Below are 20840 nucleotides of genomic sequence, written 5' to 3' on the forward strand. Positions count from 1 at the left end.
TATTTCTTTTAGCCCCCTTGTGTACATGCGTTCCTTGGTAAAGCTCTGGGTAGAGCACCAGTTTGGGCAGCCATGAGTTGAACATTCAAGCAACCCATCCTATCTATATCTCTCATGAAATTATCGTGGCCCTAATATTTGATATGTCTGTGTTCTGGAGAATCCACATGGTTGTCCTTTTGTCCTTCCATTGATTAATTCCTGATGAAGCTCTTTTGCCCGAAATGTCGATTTTCCAGCTTCTCTGATGCTGCTTGCTTAGCCTATGCTTTTCCAGCAGCACTCTAATCTTGACTCTCAGAAATTAATGTCAATAAGTTGCTCAAATGTTGTTCTTGGAAAAACATGGGGAGAGCTACAGTCCAATAGACTGAACTTGAGTTGGGTCTGATGTCAGGATTCTCAAACTGGAGTCCAACATGTTGGATTTTGAGGTGTCCCTGTTCATCAGTGTCAATTTTTTGGAATAGACAATTTCCAAGATATGGGATTTGAGAGATGTTTTCCAACCCTCCATCTTGAATTTGAATTGAAGGTATTGGATTTATTACTATTGAAGTGGTTTGGTAGAGGACTTATTGTCTTTCTGGTCTTCAAGGTGATGTCTATGTTTTCATGGACTTTGGTAAATGTGAATTACCTGTCATTCTTCTGAGTGAGTACTAACTTAAACGTCATTAATATGCTGTAGTTCTTTTGCAGACACAATTACTGCCTTGGTTACGGTTGAAAAGTTAATCATTGAGTTCAGTTACTACTACAGCAGTGGAGCCAGTCCCAGCATTGCTGTGACAGCTACTGAGAATAGTGTTGGTGTGGTGACATAACCCTATTCGACAGCACTTTTGATGGAGGAGATGTTATGGATCCGTTGCATAGTGTTATTTGAATATTGTAGGAGATGTGATCATTTTTATCTGGTCATCCCCTGCAGTACTTTCCAAAGAGCGATTTGATTCACTGCATTGAAAGCTTGCTCTCGTGCACTTTTCCTGAAGTTGTCCAGGAATGACCAACACTTTGGTCATTGCTACGTTGAATGTTGGAAATGAAAATCCATTCATTTCACTATGCTGGTATAAACAGCGTAGAGTTCAGTCTTTGCTGTGAGTACAACTTTTGGGACTAGCGTATCCACAGTTAGGAAGTGCTACGTATTTATTCTGCTTGATGCTAGCTGTGAAGATTCTACCTTGGTTATCACACCTTATGGAAGATCAAAATTTAGATATTTCCACTTTGAGTAGTAAGCTGCCTTTTGTCTTTTTCTTAGTGCCTATTTGACAACAGTGTGTGCAAATCCTTTATCATCTGATCTGTGCTATCGTTATTGAAGAAATGAAGTCTGGGGTACATTGTCAGAGGCCATTCACCTCTGAATGATGATCTATCCAGCTCCCAGCTTTATCTCGAGCTGTGCAGGTCACAGCTGTTCAAGTAGAACTCAAGAACTTTGCAAGTGTGGTTAGAGTTTCTGTCTCTTATTACTCGTTTGGGTAATGAATTTCTGCAATCCTGCCCTCCAGAAGAGAAATATTTCCACTTCTCCTTGGTTCTCCCAGCGATTCCTTTCAACCTGTGGACCTCCACCTGGGTTTTGTTTGTTCTGCTAAGGTAAAGAGCTTATTCCAATTTATCCTGCATTCGGCCCTTTCTTTACCCACCTCAAGTCAACCCTCAGTCAGTTCAAAGCCAAAGAACTTCAGCTTATCTAATCTTTCCTCATAATTAACATTTTCCAATCCAGATCACATCCTTGTAACAATGACCATGAAATGCTAAGAAGTTTAAATCTTGCCTGAAATCCAATTATCAGCTCTAGGTTGAAATACTTTTTGAAATCCCATTTCAAACAGTGGCAGCTTTTATCACATGGAAACTACAAATCACTATTTTATTTGTGCATTTTCACCTAAATTTTGAATTTGCTCATTAGTACTGCAGTTTGCTTATATTCCTAAGGATTCCTATTATGTCAAAACTTCAAGTATTTATTTTGTAGCCTTTGCAATATTGTGGCAATAAGTCTTATGGTTCGTAGCAGTTCAAGATAATTTTTCATTTGCAAAATTCTACTTAATTCATAAAATATCTGGATGTATATTACTAAACACTGCCTAAATAACTTTAGGGCCATTTTAAAACCAAAATGCCTTCACAGAACTGACCCACATGCATTTACTTCTGTTTTGAAATCCAAATCCAAAAATATAATGCACCTTTCTTCATGATATTCATCTATGCATGCACATAGCAACTTAGCTCTTAACACTTTGAACTATATAACCGCAGGAAGTTATATACTGCACACACCTTTTTATTTGTAACTTTGAATTCTAGTGCTACACATTGCTGCTTTTCGTACTTAAACTCTCCTCTCTCCCCCCCCTTAAATAAGTGAGTGGAGGTTGACTTTTACTTTTTTGTGTGTTCGCACCTTTGTGGGCTGGGCAAGTATTCCCTGTTAAAGAGGATATGTTTTTGGATATTAATATAGAGGCCAGTTCATAGAATTGCAATTGAATTCTGAGTTTAGGTTAAGAGTGATCACTTTCAGCTTGGCTGAGTTGGTATAGCTCTCACCCCCCCAAGTTACGTGCAGTTTTTGAAATTCTGATATAGGCTGAGTGCAGAATTGTCAGAAATGCTGTCGTTCAGAGGAAATGTTAAGCCACTGCCTTGCCTGCACGCTTTAGGTGGAGGTTAAAGCTGCAGGGGAAAATGGTGAGTCAGAGAGGACGAGGTCATTTGGTCTGAAAAGTTTCATCGTTCAAGCTGATCTTGTCTTCTGAGCTGCTTGAGTTGACTTAATACCGCTTTGTTAAAGCTGGCTGTTTGGAAATATAAAAATGAATCACTGTGGGATTTTACAGTGTCTCTTTGTAATTACTTTGAGCCTGGGTTCGATGCATGAAATAGCCCAGATTGAGCGCTTGTATGGTTCTCTCTGCTTGTCTCTTTTTCTTGACGTGCTTGATTTACATTTGTTAGGTTTGTCCTGAATGCCCTGCACAGCAGGGGGAGGCAGTCTGCTTTATTTCCAAGTGTCCAGGGTTGAAGAATGAGAGCTTGTGCAGACCTGTGGTGCATTGCCTACCTCTTCACCTCTCCATTTGAGCATATTCCTCTTGCTTTTGGAAGCTGAGACCAGAATGACCCTTGTGCATTATTTGTGAACTGGCAGCTTAAATAACTGGATCAGTACTGTACCTTCTGCCTGCTCTTATTGAACAGATTACCCTCTGTTATTCCCTTCTGAACTCGGACTGAACTGTCACAGATTTGTATAGTGCAGTTCCCTGACATGGCAGGCAGGATGTGAAATTTCTGTCTTTGTTATCTAGACTCTACTTTATACAAATTTTATTATTTGCTATTTGAAATGTTTTCAAAATATTATTTGGATTAGCTGAGAAGATTCATTTATCTACCTGGAATCATGGCTATTTATGATTCGCTGCATTTCTCTTCAACTTGGCTAAGACCCTGAGGTACGACTATTACTTTTTTTATATATTGCACTGAAATTCAGTTGTCTTGTTAATCTAGCGATGGTCCTGATTTAACCCTGTGAAGTTGTGCTTTTCCACAGTGTTGAATAAAATTGATTTATAGACTGAAACATTCAGGTTTTGTTATGGCATAAGATGAGTAATTCTGCAAGTAGATGGCAGCATACTGTACTCTAAAAAGGTTTTGAAATGTACTATTACAAACTATAAGGAGTGGGTATTCAGTTGTTTTAAATTCTGCTGGTATTTTAAATGACTAATAGTCATTTCTTTATTTGGTACAAAGCTAATTTATTAATGAGTTATGTGAACAAGTTTTTTTTAAAAAAAAGCATAAATGGAAAATCTGACAGCACAAGTTCAACGCTCCATTGTTTTAAAACCAAGCCAAAAAACTTGCTTACAAAATAAAGGTCCTGTTTTAGACTACCGTTTGCATGCTTATTTATGCCTGCATGTGCATGCAACTGATGGAAATTAAAACAGCTCTTTATTCAATGTTCGATTTCTCTGTGGTTAAAGTTGACACTAGATTATCTCCGTTATCGCTGTTTGTTCTTTGTCTTCCCACTTTAATTTGTGGGATGTTTAGTACAATACAACTTATGACAGCTCAAATGCAAGCATACAATACGGTGCTTATTGTAGAAACAGAATAAAAACAACTTCTAATGAGAGAATTTTCTCCTGTGCTTGGCTGAGAAAGAGCAACTTCCTGTTTCTTATGAACAGAGCAAATGGACAATTGTGACAGGAAGCTGTCTCATGACAGCTCCAGCTGGCCTGGATGGAGGTCCCTACCACCTCAGGAATCTGCCTGAGCAATGCTGATTGACTTCAGTAAAAGCTGTGGAAAATATTTTGAGAATTTGTTTGATTAAATTTATATTTTTTACTAGCTTTCTGGAATGAAAGGGAAGAAAATGGTATTTTAGAATTTTAACCAGATGATTTGTAGTTTCTCACCCTGACCTTGCTGCACAGCCACTTCCACTTCGTTCACACAGGTTGTGTGTGTCAACTTTTAATGAGAAATAATGCTTGTTTTGAAAAAAGAGGAGCTAAAGATAATCCACATTAGTTGCTTTTTTCATTTATGTCCTTAAAATTGTTTTCATTTTGAGCTTTCCCATGTCAAACAGTGACATTTTATAGAATAAGGTTTTCTCTATTTGTTGCTCGCCAACAATCAGTGTGGGTCAACACTAATGCTGGGAAGAGTTAAAGATGAGTTGTATTTTTTTCCACAGTGAGCTGTATTTATAAAATGTGTAAAAATCCTTTACACAACATTCTGACTTGAAATTACAGGAGATGTAACAAAATTCAACTTTTCCCCCATACAGCATGTTCTGTTGCAGCAGACTTCAATACTTAATGTTTACAGCATATGCTCCATGTCAGGCTTGCAGCCCCAGGGCAAAATGCTTCAAATTGAAAATTACAGAAACTATAATAGAAGTAAACTTTACCCCCTGCACCATGTTTCATTCTGTGGTGTCTTAAGACTGTTTCAACAGACTTAATGTTCACAGTGTACATTCCTTGTCTGATACACAATATAAGAAATTCTACAGTTTCGGTCTGTGTACTGTGACTGGATGATCTTAGACAGTGACTTCTTCCCATTGTGCTTCTTTGGTGTACACCTCAGCAGAGTCAGAGATGAGTTGAATTAGTGTTGGTAGTTGTGTATTTTATATGGTTATCTGGGTAATTAAAAGTCATGGAAGCTTCTGTTGTGGCCAGCCAGGTCTCATGGGTGATGGTGATCTTTTCTTTGGCCATGGAATCGCAGCCTTCATTACGCTGATAAATTCTAACTTTGCAGTTTTCTTCTGTTATCTTCACCTACACAGCAAAAGGGATGAGAAAAGAATAGGTTGAATATGTTTTTTTTTCCTGACTGGATTGTAACACCCAAGACTAGGTGAGCGGAGGTCAGGTCAGTGGTTACAATTTTGAAATTTTAAATCTGACTTCAATCCACCCACCACAGAGGCAAAGTCATCCTACTGCTAGGTGCAGGTTAGAAATGTAAATGATTCACTAAGACGTGCTAGCCTTTTGCTTTGGCTGGGTTTTCAAAGTGTCAGAAAAGCCAGCAGCTGAAGGGAAGACCAGTACAACTTCAGGGAGATGTTAAGTGATGTTAGCTCACTGCATATAGAGCATGGTGCTTTGCCTTGTCCTCCCGGCTGGGCCAGGCTGAAAGTTGCACCAGCAATCCACACCAACTGGCCTGTGAGTCCCCAAATAGTAAATGAGAGAAGCTGGGGAGAAACAAAAAAGTGAATAAGGTAGGAGATCAAACAAAAAAATTACATCAGTAGAGCTTAATAGAAATGGAGGAAGGACAAAGACAATAAGAACAATAGAAGAGAAAAGCTGAGACACTGTCATGTGAAGGATGCAGCATAAGCAGAAACCACCTTGCCAAATGCGATACGTTTGAAGTTGGAAAGACAGGCACAGTAAATAACTGCTTGAAATTCCTGCCCACACTAATTTCTTAATGATCAAAAATAGCTGAGAAGATAACTTTTCAGTTATTTGAATGGTTTATAGAGATGCACTCATTTTGGCAGCCTTGCTCGCTCTCCCAGTGTTAGGTTGCTGGGGACTTTCATTTGGTCTTTAAAACCTTTCTTCCTGAACAAAGCACTGAGTTCCTGCATGAAAGTCAAAGAAATGAAGTGCCCTGGAAGGATAAGGGATGGGGAGAGAAATTGATTTGAAAGTATCCGTTCGTATTTGGGATTCATGTAGGAGATCAATGATGTATAATGTTGAATTACACCTATTTTAAAATACCTTGTGACAAGCAGCAGTCAGTAAGAAGTCATTGTTTGTGATTGGGCCCTTTTGACTAAAGTTATTGAGTGTCTTTGAGTTCAGTGATGCTAAATGTGGGAGTTTTAAAAGCTTATAATGAAGACTGAGGGTGAAAAACATTTGTTAGTAAGGAGTTAGATCAGGAGACAGTGCAGTAGGTTCAAGGAAGAGGAATAGCAAGTGTATTTAGGAAGAACCGTAACAACAGGGCAGATGTTCCCTTCTCTACCCGCTCTTGGGGCATCTGAGGGTGTGTGCCAATTTAGACACTTTAATGGTGATTTTGGAGATTGCTTGGAGCTTTAACCCACTTTGGTCTAGGGAGACAGTCCAAACTAAGTTTGTAAAGGATTGTCACAAATGATGGGAAGAAGAGATTTTAATTCCATAAATTCCATAAATATTTATCATAAACCCAGAGAGCTGGTTTTCTTTTTCTTTCTCTCCCCCTCTCCCCCTCCCTCTCCCCCTCCCTCTCCCCCTCCCTCTCCCCCTCCCTCCTCCCTCTCTCGTTCACCTCTCTCTTTGTCTCTCAGTTTCCTCGCTCAATCCTCCACAATCAACTTGCCATTCTGGAGCAATGATGACATCAAATAATCATCTTATTATTAAATGCTCATGCAAATAACAAAGTATATTTCGCCATCACATTGCATCCAGTTTTAATGGATGCAATCACTTTTTTATTTAATTTCAGGGGAATATATTCAATGTAAAATTCAGATGTGAGAACTTGATTTAAAGACCAGAAGAGGAAACTACAAGTACTGAAATTCTGAAATAGAAGCAGAAAATGCAGGCAGTCAATCAACTGAAAGGGAGAGGCCAGAGTTTTGCATCTAGCTTATCACTGATCTGGTGCAGACTGAACTGTATTTCCAGCATTTCATCTTTCGAATGAAATCTGGATTCTTTGTATGATTGCTTGGAAGTTCTGGTGTTGTAGATATCATGTGCCTGTCATACTCAACGGTTCAAGCTCAGGCCTGGAGGTCGAAAGCTGAGTTCAGTCAAATACAATGGGGATAATGAGTAGCCTAAAGTCATTGCTGAGTTTGATTTAAAGTTAAAACTGTTATAAACAAAAATGCAGCTTGCGAGATTTTACATAAATGTTTGGCTACTTGTTTACCTTCATTGTGTTTTTAATTAACATGGAAACCAAATCTTGGGATATTAACTGAATGAAGACAAGACAAATGGTGAAAAAAATATGCTGGCTTTGAATAGACCAACTACCAATGATCATATTTCAACTGCTCCATAATCTAGGCTGACACTACAGTGTGCTGAGTGAGGCTTTGTGGGGAATTGGCCTCTTTTTGAATGACACTTTAAACTGAGGCCGATTTATTCAAGTGGCAAAGAATATTGTCTATAATCCTTGTAGAACAAGGTCAGCATTTGACAGAGCCAACAGTACAAATAGCCATTTTCTCCTTGTTCTTGTGGGATGGTGTTGTCTTTAAAACTTATTTTTCAAAATTATACTTTTCAATAAAATTTGTAAAAGTGCATTACTTAACAGTTCCAATTTAACATGGCATAAGGTGTAAAACTATTCAATTTCTTGCATTATCATATTGGCACTCTGTAATGAGACAACTAACTTATCACTTGCATTGAAATGTATATTCCATAACAAAGATGGGGTCTGAGGGGTTTTATATGGCTCCTCGTCCCCTGGGAGTACTGTTGTGGATGGTGTCAGATGTTGGTCTTCCCCTGTTAAGTGGCAACCCTTGAATTCAGTTCCTCTACCAGTACATTGCTATGGACCTTGGAGCATACTAGCCTGCAATTAGTCTTCAAGAAACCAGGATATGAACACCAAAGAGATTAATCATATGCTTTGAACCGTTGCTAAGAAATGTGGTGGAGCATTTATTAGATGCAAGTATTTTCTTGAAACAAGTAGGTATTATCCTGTAACATATTTCAAATACCTGTCTATGATATTCTGTTTAAATAGGTTACTATTCATTTCTTCACAGTTTTGAAAATTTACATTATTTTGTTTTTGTTTACAGTAGTTTGTTTTTATTTGTACTGTTTTGTTTGTGTTTTGCATATTCATGTGACATATACCTTGGAATAACTTGCTGCATTATTAACACTGTATAATTGCCAGTTGTTTCTGTTTTAATATCAAAGATAATGAAGAGGTATTCTGCAGAAGCAAAAAGAGAATCAAGCACAGTTTGATGGACATGGTATGTGCATTGTTTTGTGGTTCGGTGTACAAATGACTTGTGTTGCGACAAATCCTCGTGCATCATTAATGTGATGAACAGGAATACAATAAACATGTCTCCAATCATTTTTATTGACTGAGTGCAGGATATCACATTATCAAACAGCATCAGGTCAATTATGTAATAAACTGGTTAGTTGATAAATCATGTGCTGTTTTATGGTAAACATTGGATATGGTGTTTGGATGTTTGAAAATGCTCATTAATACCAAATCCTTTTTATTTGATCTCTGAAAATCAGGTATGGCTCATGTTAAACTTTAAGTCTATAGATTTTAGAAGTTGTTTTGAAATGTGTCCCATAACAGGAATTATTAGTAGCATGTCATGAAGAATGCCAAAATATTATTTTTTGATTTCTTGAAACAGCCAAATATTTTATTTCAGTTGTTATGAGCAGTTGCCTTTCCAATGAGTGAACAGACTTGAATGTTTTGTTCTTGTACAGATATTGAAACACAATCTTCTTGTCTTTTCAAATGTCTGAGAGTAAAATATTCTGGGACCCATGGGGTGGAATCAGGAAGGGCAAGAAGAATTCTATTTCTCAATGTATCTCGGTAAAGAACAGCTGAAGAAATGACTAATTGTCAACAATCTAATCTTTGCAGGTCCTAATAGAAAACCTGGCAAGAGAATGTTAATGTTGGCATCTTCAAAAACATAAAATTGTTAAACGAAGAAAGTGTGATCTTTTTCAAAGCAACATTTGTTAGACTGTAAAAAACAAAGAACTGAAGGTGCTGAAAATCCAAAACAAAAGCAAATTGCTGTAAAAACTCAGGAGGTCTAGCAGCATTTGTGGAGAGAAAGCAGAATTAATGTTTTGGGTTCAGTGACTTGGTCCTTGACCCTAAATGATATCTCTGCAGCATCTGTGGAGAGAAGGCAGAGATAGCATTTTGGGTGAAGTGACCTTACTTCAGAACTTAGTCACTGAACCCAAAACATTAGTTCTGCTTTCCCTCCACAGATGCAATTTCTTGCATTATCATATTGGCACTCTGTAATGAGTGTATATTCCATAACAAAGATGGGGTCTGAGGGGTTTTATATGGCTCCTCGTCAAGTATAGTGCTGAGGGAGTAGTGTACAGTCAGAGGTGCTACCTCTTTGATAAGGAGTTAAAAGGCTGTGTGGGAACTCATGTCTCACAAACTTGATTGAGTTTTCTGAAGAAGTAACAAAGAGGATTGATGAGGGCAGAGCAGTATTTGTGATTAAATGGACTTCAGTAAGACATTTGACAAGGTTCCCATGGTTAGCATGGAATACAGGGAGAACTAGCCATTTGGACACAACTGGCTCGAAGGTAGAAGACAGAGGGTGGTGGTGGTGGAGGATGGTTGCTTTTCAGACTGGAGGCCTGTGACCAGTGGAGTGCCACAAGGATTGGTGTTCGCTCCACTGGTTTTCTTCATTTATGCTCACATCCAAATCTTTTATATGAGGTATAGTCAATAAGTTTGCAGATGACACCAAAATTGGAGGTGTAGTGGACAGCGAAGAAGGTTACCACAGATTACAACAGGATCTTGATCAGATGGACCAATGGGCTGAGAAGTGGCAGATGGAGTTTAATTCAGATAAATGCGAGGTGCTGCATTTTGGGAAAGCAAATCTTAGCAGGACTTACACACTTAGTGGTAAGGTCCTAGGGGGTGTTGCTGAACAAAGAGACCTTGGAGTGCAGGTTCACAGCTCCTTGAAAGTGGAGTCGCAGGTAGATAGGATAGTGAAGAAGGCGTTTGGAATGCTTCCCTTTATAGGGAGGTCATGTTGCGGCTGTGCATTGGTTATGCCACTGTTGGAATATTGCGTGCAATTCTATTGGAAAGATTTTGTGAAACCTGAAAGGGTTCAGAAAAGATTTACAAGGATGTTGCCAGAGTTGGAGGATTTGAGCTATAGGGAGAGGCTGAACAGACTGGGGCTGTTTTCCCTGGAGCGTCAGAGGCTGAGTGGTGACCTTATAGAGGTTTACAAAATTATGAGGGGCATGGGTAGGATAAATAGGCAAAGTCTTTTCCCTGTAGTGGGGGTGTACAGAATTGGAGGGCATAGGTTTAGGGTGAGGGGGAAGAGGAGATATAAAAGAGACTTAATGGGCAACTTTTTCACGCAGAGGGTGGTACGTGTATCTCTGTTAATGTGTAGTGGAGGTGCATTTGGAGGGCATTAATCATGTAGCCATTGCTGTTGCATAAATTCATGGAAATGTGTAGCAGGTGAGGTGAAGGTGACATTGTGTAAATACTACTAAGAACTTTACCATTTAGTTTGCTTGACTAAACAAGGTGGTGATCTTCTCAGTAATATCCAGCATGCTGCTTCCCCCTTTGTTGAAAAGACCATCTAAATTTTAAAGTTATTTACTTCAAAATGAGTAATAAAACAAGGTTCAGACCTTTGGCTGAACCCTTGAGCTGACTACAATTGCTGGAGTTAATGCACCATTGTTTCCTGCTGGGTACTGTACAGACTCAGTTCATCCTTCTTGATTCAAAAGGCTTATGTTGTGCAAACACAGGAGTAAGAACAAAGGTTACCTGAAATAAAATCTAAAATACTGTAAGTGCAGTTAAATGTTGAAAGGGAAAATAATAAAAAAAAATGCAGGTACACTCAAATCCTGCTACTCTGCGGAAGTGGGTGAGGCAGGAATAGTTATTCCAGCTAATGCATGAGAATTGAATTAATGTCAACACCATATCAACTTAAAGAGCTTTACAATCAGATAAATTGGTTTTCCAGCATGCCATAGGAATTAGATTAAGGGGTTTCACTTTGAATTAAGGCATTCTGATTTCTTTTCTCCCCCCCCCCTTTTCAAAGCAGGCAGGTTCTGAAATCTGGCCTGGTCTTGGTCCCAAAGCTGTTGGATCTGAGAGGGTACCTGTCCAAGGAAAAGGCAACATAATGCAGAAATGAAAATGGATAGCCATGTGATATTATCACTAGACTATTAATCCGGAAATCCATTTAACGTCCTGGGGACCTGGGTTCAAATCCTGCCATGGCTGATGGTGGAATTTGAATTCAGTAATAGATCTGAAATTAAGAGTCTTATGTTCACCATGAATCCATTGCCAATTGTCTGGAAAAACCCATCTGAATCACTAATGTTCTTTAAGGAAGGAAATCTGTTCCCCCCCTCCCCCCAGCCATTTGATCTGGCCTACATGTGACTCCAGACCCACACCAATATGATTGACTCTTAACTGTGCTCTGGGAATAAATGCTGGTCCAGCCAGTGACCCCCCACATCCCATGAATGAATTTTTAAACATTTCTGGACAGAGCTGAACTTCAAGAACAATAATTAGATTTCTGATCATAATTACTGGAGCCTTGGCAAAATGTAGACGTATTAGGCTTTTTTTCTAGTTGATGAGTTGAGTCCAACTGGATGAGAGCGAGAGAATTGAGAATCTATACGGGAATTTCTTTCACACCGTGATTGAATAACTTTTATTGGGGAGTAGAGATTTTTTTGTGAATTAGGAGAATTTTAATAAGATTTTGAAAATGAATGCACAAATTAACAAAGTTTTCTTGTTCCCGGAGTACTTTGCTAACTCGTGTTTAATAGGTGATATGTGCAGATTCATACGTTAAAAACTGGTTTTGTCATAAGAACTGATGCAGCATCACATGATCTTGTAGCCTTGTAGTAAATAGAATCCACAGTAAGATCTTAAAGAAATTTGAATTTTTTTCCACCTTCGGCTCTGTAAATGTTCTTTAGCATGACAATGGGGCCAAGAACACTATTATATATATGCTCGTTTTAAAAGATAGTCTTGATCTTAGGTTGCTGAGGTTTATGTTGATGGTGCTTGATTCTTTTTGCTGCATAATTTCTGTAGTTAATGTCAGAGGCCTAGAGTTAGCACGGAAACCGACCCTTTGGTCCTACTCGTCCATGCCAACCAGATATCCTAAACTGATCTATACCCATTTGCCAGCATTTGGCCCATATCCCTCTAAACCCTTCCTTTTCATACACCCACCCAGATGCTTTTTATATGTTCTGATTGTATTAGCCTCCACCACTACCTCTGGCAGTTTCTTTGCCATATTGCAGCTGTCATGAATGATCAACTTTTAATCTGCTGATTCCTTATCCCATTTTATTAAAAGTAAACTCTGGACACAACATAATGCACGCTTAATACTACATCTCAGTCCTTCCTGTCAGTGACTAGGTGTTATTTTTCAAATCCATATTGCTAGTAGTTCAAACTGCTTTCCCTGTAGGATTAGGAGATAAAATAACTGGTGGTTAGCTATCAATTGATCCTTCTGGTTTGCAGGTAACCCTGAGCTGCTTTGTGCTCTGTCATTATATGGTCAGAGCAAGCTTGTGCCCAATGATTAACCAGTAACTGACGGTTCTGTTCATTTTCTGATATCTTCACTCTTTGCAGTCAGGTTCGAGGCTGAGTGGGTTGAAGTGTTGTCTTAAGAAACAGGAAATTCTTGCTGATTCGGCCATGTCCTCATGTCTACTTGTTATGCTTCTGCTGCTGATGTACCACTCCAACTGTATTGATCTGACTCGAGAAGAATAAAATGAAACCTTCCTTTGAGGTTCTCTCCATCACATCTCTTAGCAGACCAAAGTTGGGGAGGAAAATGTTGTAATTCAGGGCCCCAGGCCTTTGGTAATAGTGTGAGCAGGCAGGGAGTGCTGTGAAATATTAATTGAAAGACTGGAATTGGAGTCTGCAGTTGATTTTTAGCAGGAAATCCATAGAAGTGAAAAAGGAATTTACTATGAGGTATCACTTCAAGCAGAGGTCATACTGCACCCTGGTATGGTACATTGTTATGCTGCAGAGCATACCTGTGTCATACTGAAAGACTGTGAGCAGATAGAATATTGTGGGTCATGATTGGTGGCAACTTTTCCTTTCAGGGACCTAAACTTTACTTTTCCCTACTCTTCCCATGGTTTTCTTATCCATAAATAGCAAAATGGAATCAACTTGAGTTTTCTTGACTTGCAGGACCTTCCTTTCACCCTCCAGAAAACTTCACCTCCGTGTTGTGTCATTAGTATATGTCTGGACAAAGCGGGTGCATGGGGACACACTCACTCACACAAGTTCCTCTCCATGGCTCCCACCATCTTGACTTTTGCAGTTCTTTCTGTCACTGGCTGATAATCCAGGAATACCTCCCAAACAGCATAATTAAGGATGGACAGTAACCTTGTCAGAGAAGCCCAGCCCCAAAAACAACAATGTTAAAATCTGTTTTATTGAACATGCAATTCTCTTTATGCATCTGCATTATTTTTTGAACATGATCTCTTGGCAAGTCTCAGATTGTATTTGCAAAGGCCACCTTCTCTTTTCTTGGTAGCATCAGCCTTGGAAGTGCTGATGCTGCATGGGAAATCCTGCTGGTCTTGTGGCAGGCCCAGTGCTGGAGGAGCACTCTCATTGCATATGTAATTACGCTAACCTCAGAAGTTTTGTCGAGAGCAGCTGCTGCTGCTGTGTGTGGGATAAAACCTGAGTACTGTAGCCCATTGGTTCAGCAACCAGGATAAAAATCATTGTTGCATGAAAGTTGATCCCAGCTTCTGAATCTGTCATTGTGTCAATTAGTGCAACGTGCTGAAAAAATGTGATTCTAATGTTTGACTTCTTGCGATTTTGAAGAGTTGGTAATGATGATGCAGAGCAGGACATGCCTAGGATGTTTTCCCCTGGATTACTCAACCAGGCTGTTGCTCTTTATTTCTGAGTTTAAACAGTGAGAGTACTGGCTATTCTTCCACTAGAATGCAATGGGGACAATAATCAAGATGTTTATTCCAGTTTTCATGGTCTGCATACTCCATTTCAGTCTCATTGTAATGTATTATCTCTTGGCAGAGTTCCATTACTAGCAATGTGATTAAAAGTCACATGGAATTGGCCAGTAACCATTCTTTTGCCACAATGAGTTGCAGACTTTTTTTTCCTCACTACTATTAGATAGGTCAGTTAATCTTTTCTTGCTTGGCTCTAAACATTTGAATACTTCATTTTAATGTTTGACTTTATTTGGATTGTATGGCATTATACGGAGTATACTTATAAAGGAATATTTATGTGAGTGAGCAGGATTGTGGAAGGTTGAGGTCATTGTGGAAAACTACAAGGTCATCTGCTTTGGATTTGAGGAAAAGGGAATTGTTTAAATGACAAGAAGTTAAGAACTCTGGAGGTATGGAAATTTTAGGGGTCCAGAACAGAGAACTCCTGGAAAACTAGGAGGCATATGAAATAAACTAAAAAGGCTGATGGTAGATTTTATTTTTGATCCATCTGTTCAGGCCTGCTATGTTAATGTCCAATGCAATTATTTGAAATCTCAAACTTTCACTTCACCTGATGAAAGAGCAGCGCTCCAAAAGCTTTTGATGCCAAATAAACCTGTTTGGCTATAACCCGCCTGATCGTTTGGATAATTGAGGTTCCTCTGTAAACCCTTCTGGGTGCTAACTAAACACTTCTGGTTTGGGAATTGCACACTATTTCCTAACAGTTCTAAGATGTCTCCTTTTCAGGAAGAAGTTTCATATATCTAACTTCCACCAGGACCTCTGCAAACTGTAAATCAAAAAATCACAATGATGTTTTCCTCTAAGCAAAAAAAAAAGCCAACCCTTCTAAACAGAAAGCAAGCTAAAGCTGTACACTGACTGCATGTAAAAACTGTCTAATGCAAGCACGTTTCCATCATCCCAGGGACCTTCAGTTTTAAAGGACGGTCACTGGACCTGAAATGTTAACTGTGATTTTTCTCCATGGATGCTGCCAGACGTGAGTTTCTCTAGCAATTTCTGTTTTTGATTCAGATTTTCAGCATCCATAGTTGTTTTTTTTTTGTTTTATTACTCTCTTTCTCATTCTGGTTTAAAAATATTGTTCCAGAAGGACTGACAAGTTGATAATTAAATCTCCCTAATACATGCACCAAAATCCACATGTCACTAGTTCCAAATACAAAATCAGTTCTATTTTTTAATATATATTTATGTATTGAAAAAGAGAGATTTACACACCTGAATCAGACTGGCCTTTTGTGCTTCCTCCCATCTATTTTTCCTTCAGTTGTCTACAATCTATTTATTGATGTTCCCTGCCTAAACCCTCTGCTGCTTCTTTAGCCTCTACTTCCAAACACTACTTTGACCAAACACCAAACTCTTAATACTTTCTCACTTTTGATCTGATTCATTTCAGGGAAAAAAAAGTCCCAAGGGGCTTCACTATGTTGAAGATGCTGTTTGAATGCCAGTTGTTGTTAGAATCAGTGTGCCCTGTATTTTTCTTTAAAGTTTATTTTTTTGTTTTTGATCACATGCTTAAGTGACAATTGAAAGAGGGGAAATGTTCTTGCAGTTTGCAAGCTAATTATATGGGTATGGTTCGTAACTTACGCAGCTAATGAGAGATTGCATAATGAACACAAGTTACATGGGTGTATATTGGAGCACATAGTGATCTAATTTAGAATGAACCAGACCAGAAGAAACTAAACTGAACCTGCTCTTCCTGACAATGGCTTTATAAGCTGTTCAATCAACCAAGTTATTTCAACAACGCTCCAATTTACAATGCCTGTCTCATGATGTTAGTTTTCATACGATACCCTTACTTCACGTTGGTTTTTTCAGTATTGTTAAATTATCAGACACCCGGCACAGAATAATCAGGAATTACCTCCAGTTGAATGCTGAGAAAACTAAATCCATTTTTTTCCAGTCACTGAATTCTATTGCCACATTTTCTCCATACTGGCTCCATCCCTCATACTGGCAACTGTTTGAGACCAAACCAGTTAAGTCATGATCTTGAGACGAGTTTGCAACCACACATTTGCCCCATTAGTATGACTGTCCATTTTCATCCCTATGACATTGCCCAGCTTTGCCCCGGTCTCAGCTCATCTGCTGCTGCAACTTTATTCATACCTTTATTCCCTTGACACTTGACTATTCCAATGCACTCTTGGATGGCCTTCTGTGGTTTAACCTTAAAAATGCTGTAATTCAAATTCTGATACTATGTCTTAACTTGTGTTGTAATTCCTGTTCCTCTATCATCCTTGTGCTAACGAACATAATATCTTGATTTTAAAATTCTCTGTAGCTACGCTCTTTCCAAACTTCAATCTTGACCAGCTCTGCAGCCTTCTGTTATCTTCTAATCTTGAGCATCCCAGATTTGAATTGCTGCACCATTGGCAGCCACACTTTTTTAGATGCTTCGACCTAAAACTCTGGAATTCCTTCCTGAAAACATTTGTCTTGCTCTCTCGTGCTCTGTATGAAAGCTCTCCTTTCGGCTTTCATCTATGACAAAACTTTTTCCCAGCTTCCAGGAATTGAGCCAGTGACAATGAAGGAGCAGTGATATGTTTCCCCGAATCAGACTGGTGTGCGTCTCATAAGGGAGATTATAGGTTATGTCTGTATACCCTGTCATAAATGATGGCTGATGAGCTCTAGTGTGCCCACTCACTGCAATGGACTAAACCCATGGACCATTAACTGCTCCCTGGCAAAGCATACCACAGCATGTTGACATCATTAATAAATTACATTATATAGAATTTTACATTGGAAATAATATTCACTGAAGCGTGCAAAAAATTGGCATGCTTAAGGATAGATGTTATATCTGTTGTCTTTGATTAAATGTAGAGAAACTTAGCATTGTATCCAGTTTCACATTAAAAGAACCAAATGCTGCTCATGATCGCTAATGTGTGTCCGTTGGCCCTGGACTTCATGGTGATAACATTGTGAGTTTACATGGTGTTCAGGAAGGAGACTTGGTGAATTGCTGTTTGACTCATTATGTTGGTCATCCTGATGAAGGGCTTATGCCTGAAATATTGATTCTCCTGCTCCTCGAATGCTGCCTGACCAGCTGTGCTTTTCCAGACTGTATTTTTTCGACTCATTCCTTGTTAGACCAATCTCAATGTCGAATGTTTTCCCATTAACGTGTGACTCATTTCCTTCCATTGATTTGATTATCTAAGTATGATGCAGTGAACGTGTCTCCAGCAAAGATACTGACATTTCATGTGTAGTATATTAACCATAAATGGGGTGAATATGGACTTCAGAAATTTCTATGGACTATCCGTGTATTAGAATCCCTCACTCGGCAGTGACCAGATAATTAAAGAAAATTATGGCTATGTCACATGTTAAAAAAATTATCTTCAAATGTATAATTATTAACCATTGCTATGTGTCTGATAGTTTGCACTTTGTAGAATGAATCTGAAATGTTCTCAGAGGCTTGTCCAAACAAAAAATTAGATCCAAAATGACCCAATTTCTCCTGAAAGTAAATACTGGATAAATCTTTATCAAATTAATTGTATTGCAGATAAAGTATGTATTTTAAGTACCTCTTGATTATGGTGTTAAAATACCATGATTTGTAATGTTTTCATTGAATTTGCATTATTGTGAATTTTGAAAGCAGATTGGATAAATTAAATGAAAATCTCTTGAATACCAAAGTTTGTAGTTTCTATTTGATTTGCAGTAATATCCATGAGAGTGTAGGCAAAAACCAGAAAGCTTTGTAATGATGAAAATACAAATATTAACTACACTTCCAGGATTAAGTATTGTTTACTAAATACATAAACATTGATCTCCATTTAAACTGTAAAGTTTTTGTATATTTTGCAAACAATGTTAATGACGTTTATTGTAAAAATACAGCCTGTTTATATTGAAGTCTGCTCTCAGGTATTTAATGGAAGTGTTAAACTATTTAAAATAACAGCTCTTTTAAAGTTACTGGAGAGTACTTCAGTGGAACACCAAAATGTTAATAACATTGCTCAGAATAAGTTCCAGCCCCATGTCTTTGTGAAGATTGAAACTGATAATGGATTGAATGTGTGCGCACATCTATCTTCAGTTGCTGTTAGTGCAATCCTGGGCTAATTGTTGACTTAACACCAGTAAAATTTATTAATTTATATCCACAGTATTATAGTTTGTAATTAAATGGAAAGCAACAGTTTTGCTCTCTGGTGATAATTGTTTGTCTTGAGTAAAAGAAGTGAACAGTGATAAATCCTAGTAAGTAACATTCAGCTTCGAAAGAAGCTATTGGTGGCATGTGCTTGGTCTGTAATGTAGTGTAGCAAACGTTCCATCTGCTTAGAAATTTCAGTGGTGTAACGTTAACATTGTGCTATTGATAATCTTTAGCATATTATCTTTTCTCTTGATGGTAATTACTTTTACATTGCTGCTGTGGACTCCTCTGCAACTTCCTTTCACTCCTCCAGTTCAGATATCATGTAAGCGGCAAACTACAAAAGCCAATCGAAATGTACTTCTCCTGTCTAATATTTACTTGGGTATGAAGACAGCTCTTAGATCTTGCTTTTGCTCATCTGGAGTAAACTATCAACTAAGTCCTTTCTCATTGGAATGTTTTTGCTATGTCAGAGAGATAATGAGTCCTGGTGACAGCTCCCCTGGCATATAAATCACGACTGACCTTCATTGTGCTGATAGAGTTGAGATGTAAGGCTTTCCTGACTTGCACTTCATTCAAGTGTCCCTATATTTCAGGTGCTGTGTGTTTGAATATTGACACACAGGTCTGGCTGTCTCATTTCCAGAATTGCTTTGCTTTATGTTTGAATTATTCTACATTGTTTCCCAGGCTTGTTTTGCAGGCTTTTAAAAAATGATAATTACAAGTTTCACTCTCTTTCTTGTCTTTCCACATCCATGCATTGTGTTCAGTCAGGTAGTGGAGTTATTTGCTGGGATAATTGACTTTGCATTGGCTAGTAGGTGCACAGTATGAGGGACAGTTTCTTTCCTCTGTCTTTCCCTCGCCCATGATTCAGCTCTTCAGCAGTGTTGAGTGTCAGAGATAATTGTTGAAACCTAATGTGAACCTGGTTTAATAAAAATCAAAAGCAAAAACACTTGGAAATCTGGAATAAACAGAATGCAATAAATACAAAGGATATCGGTGAGTATTTGTGGGGAGTGAGGCAGAGTTGATGTTTCAGGTTGCTGACTTGTCATCAATTAGATTTTCTTTCTTTTATCATTCACATTTGAACTATGACCATTATCTTTTATATTGGACATCTATCTGTTCCTCAGTTGTTCAAACCTGTGTCAGTATATTTGGACTTTGCATGTGAGCTATAAGCAATAGGTTCAAAGGAATGTTGGTGATCGTGAGCAGCATTTGGTTCTTTTAATGTGAGACTGCATACAGCGTTATGTTTCTCTGTATTTAGCTAATGAAGATGAATGTGATGTCTATCCCTAAGTGTGTCAATTTTTTTGCACACTCCAGGGAATATTCTTTCCATGGTAAAATTCTATGCATAATGTAATTTATTAATGATGTCAACATTGTGTAACATGTTTTGCCAAGGAGCCGTTAATTGTCCATGAGTTCAGTCCCCTGGAGTGAGTGGGCACACTAGAGCTCATCAGCCATTACTTATGACAGTGTATATTCATTAAATGGATACATAAAACTGAATTGGCAATAAATGTTCTAGAACTTCTTGGGTAAGTCAGTGATATAATATGGTACTAAGAAAAAAGAATGGAGATGTAATCATTGTAGCCTAAATTAGGGGTTCACAATGTTTGCTTTACGTCATTCCATTAGTTGGAATATCTTATTTGTTTCTGCATCATAGTTATCAATGGTGCACCAAGCCTTGCTGCTTCAAAAACCCATTTTCATGGTGACATGATAAGGAATCATGTTTCATGTACCAGTGAAAATGGAAAAGAGAGTTGGAAATCCCAATGACGTGCAAATTGGGACAAGATTTCACTTTCATTGTAATATCTCAGAAATTGACAATTATATTTAATTCCAATTTTTTTCTTTATTTTTCCTCTGTCTTTGTAATTGTTATTTCACTCCCATTTTGAATCAAATCACAAATACCAGATATATGATCGTCACATTACTACTTGTTGGAGCTTTGTGTGAAAAGGTGCTGGGATGTTTCTACATTACAACAGCAGTGACTGCATTTCAAAAGTACCAGTTTGGTTGTGACGCACTTTAAACAATCTGTGGAAAGCACAATATAAATTATGCTTTGTTGTGAAGATGTTATGAAAGTACTTTCATATGAGTTTGTCAATATGAATTGACTGCCAGGTGTAATTTGGGGATTTCAGTTTGGGATTTTAAAGGCAGTG

General features: G+C 38.3%; 1 protein-coding gene across 9 annotated transcripts in view; it reads left to right on the plus strand.

Annotated features, from left to right (window-relative positions):
• Positions 1-20840, plus strand: part of mib2 (MIB E3 ubiquitin protein ligase 2) — a 212291-nt gene that overhangs the window by 47368 nt on the left and 144083 nt on the right. For 5 of the 9 annotated variants that reach the window (XM_043676270.1, XM_043676267.1, XM_043676262.1 and 2 more), the window contains exon 2: positions 8502-8560. The exons of 2 other annotated variants lie outside the window; for them this stretch is intronic. The gene's annotated coding sequence lies outside the window, so the exon portion shown is untranslated. Of the gene's footprint in view, positions 1-2997; positions 3492-8501; positions 8561-20840 lie in introns of those variants that run through there. 2 more of the 9 variants (XM_043676264.1, XM_043676265.1) reach the window with 2 other exon arrangements.

Source organism: Chiloscyllium plagiosum, chromosome 34, assembly GCF_004010195.1.
Source record: "Chiloscyllium plagiosum isolate BGI_BamShark_2017 chromosome 34, ASM401019v2, whole genome shotgun sequence".
In the NCBI taxonomy this organism is placed as follows: domain Eukaryota; kingdom Metazoa; phylum Chordata; class Chondrichthyes; order Orectolobiformes; family Hemiscylliidae; genus Chiloscyllium; species Chiloscyllium plagiosum.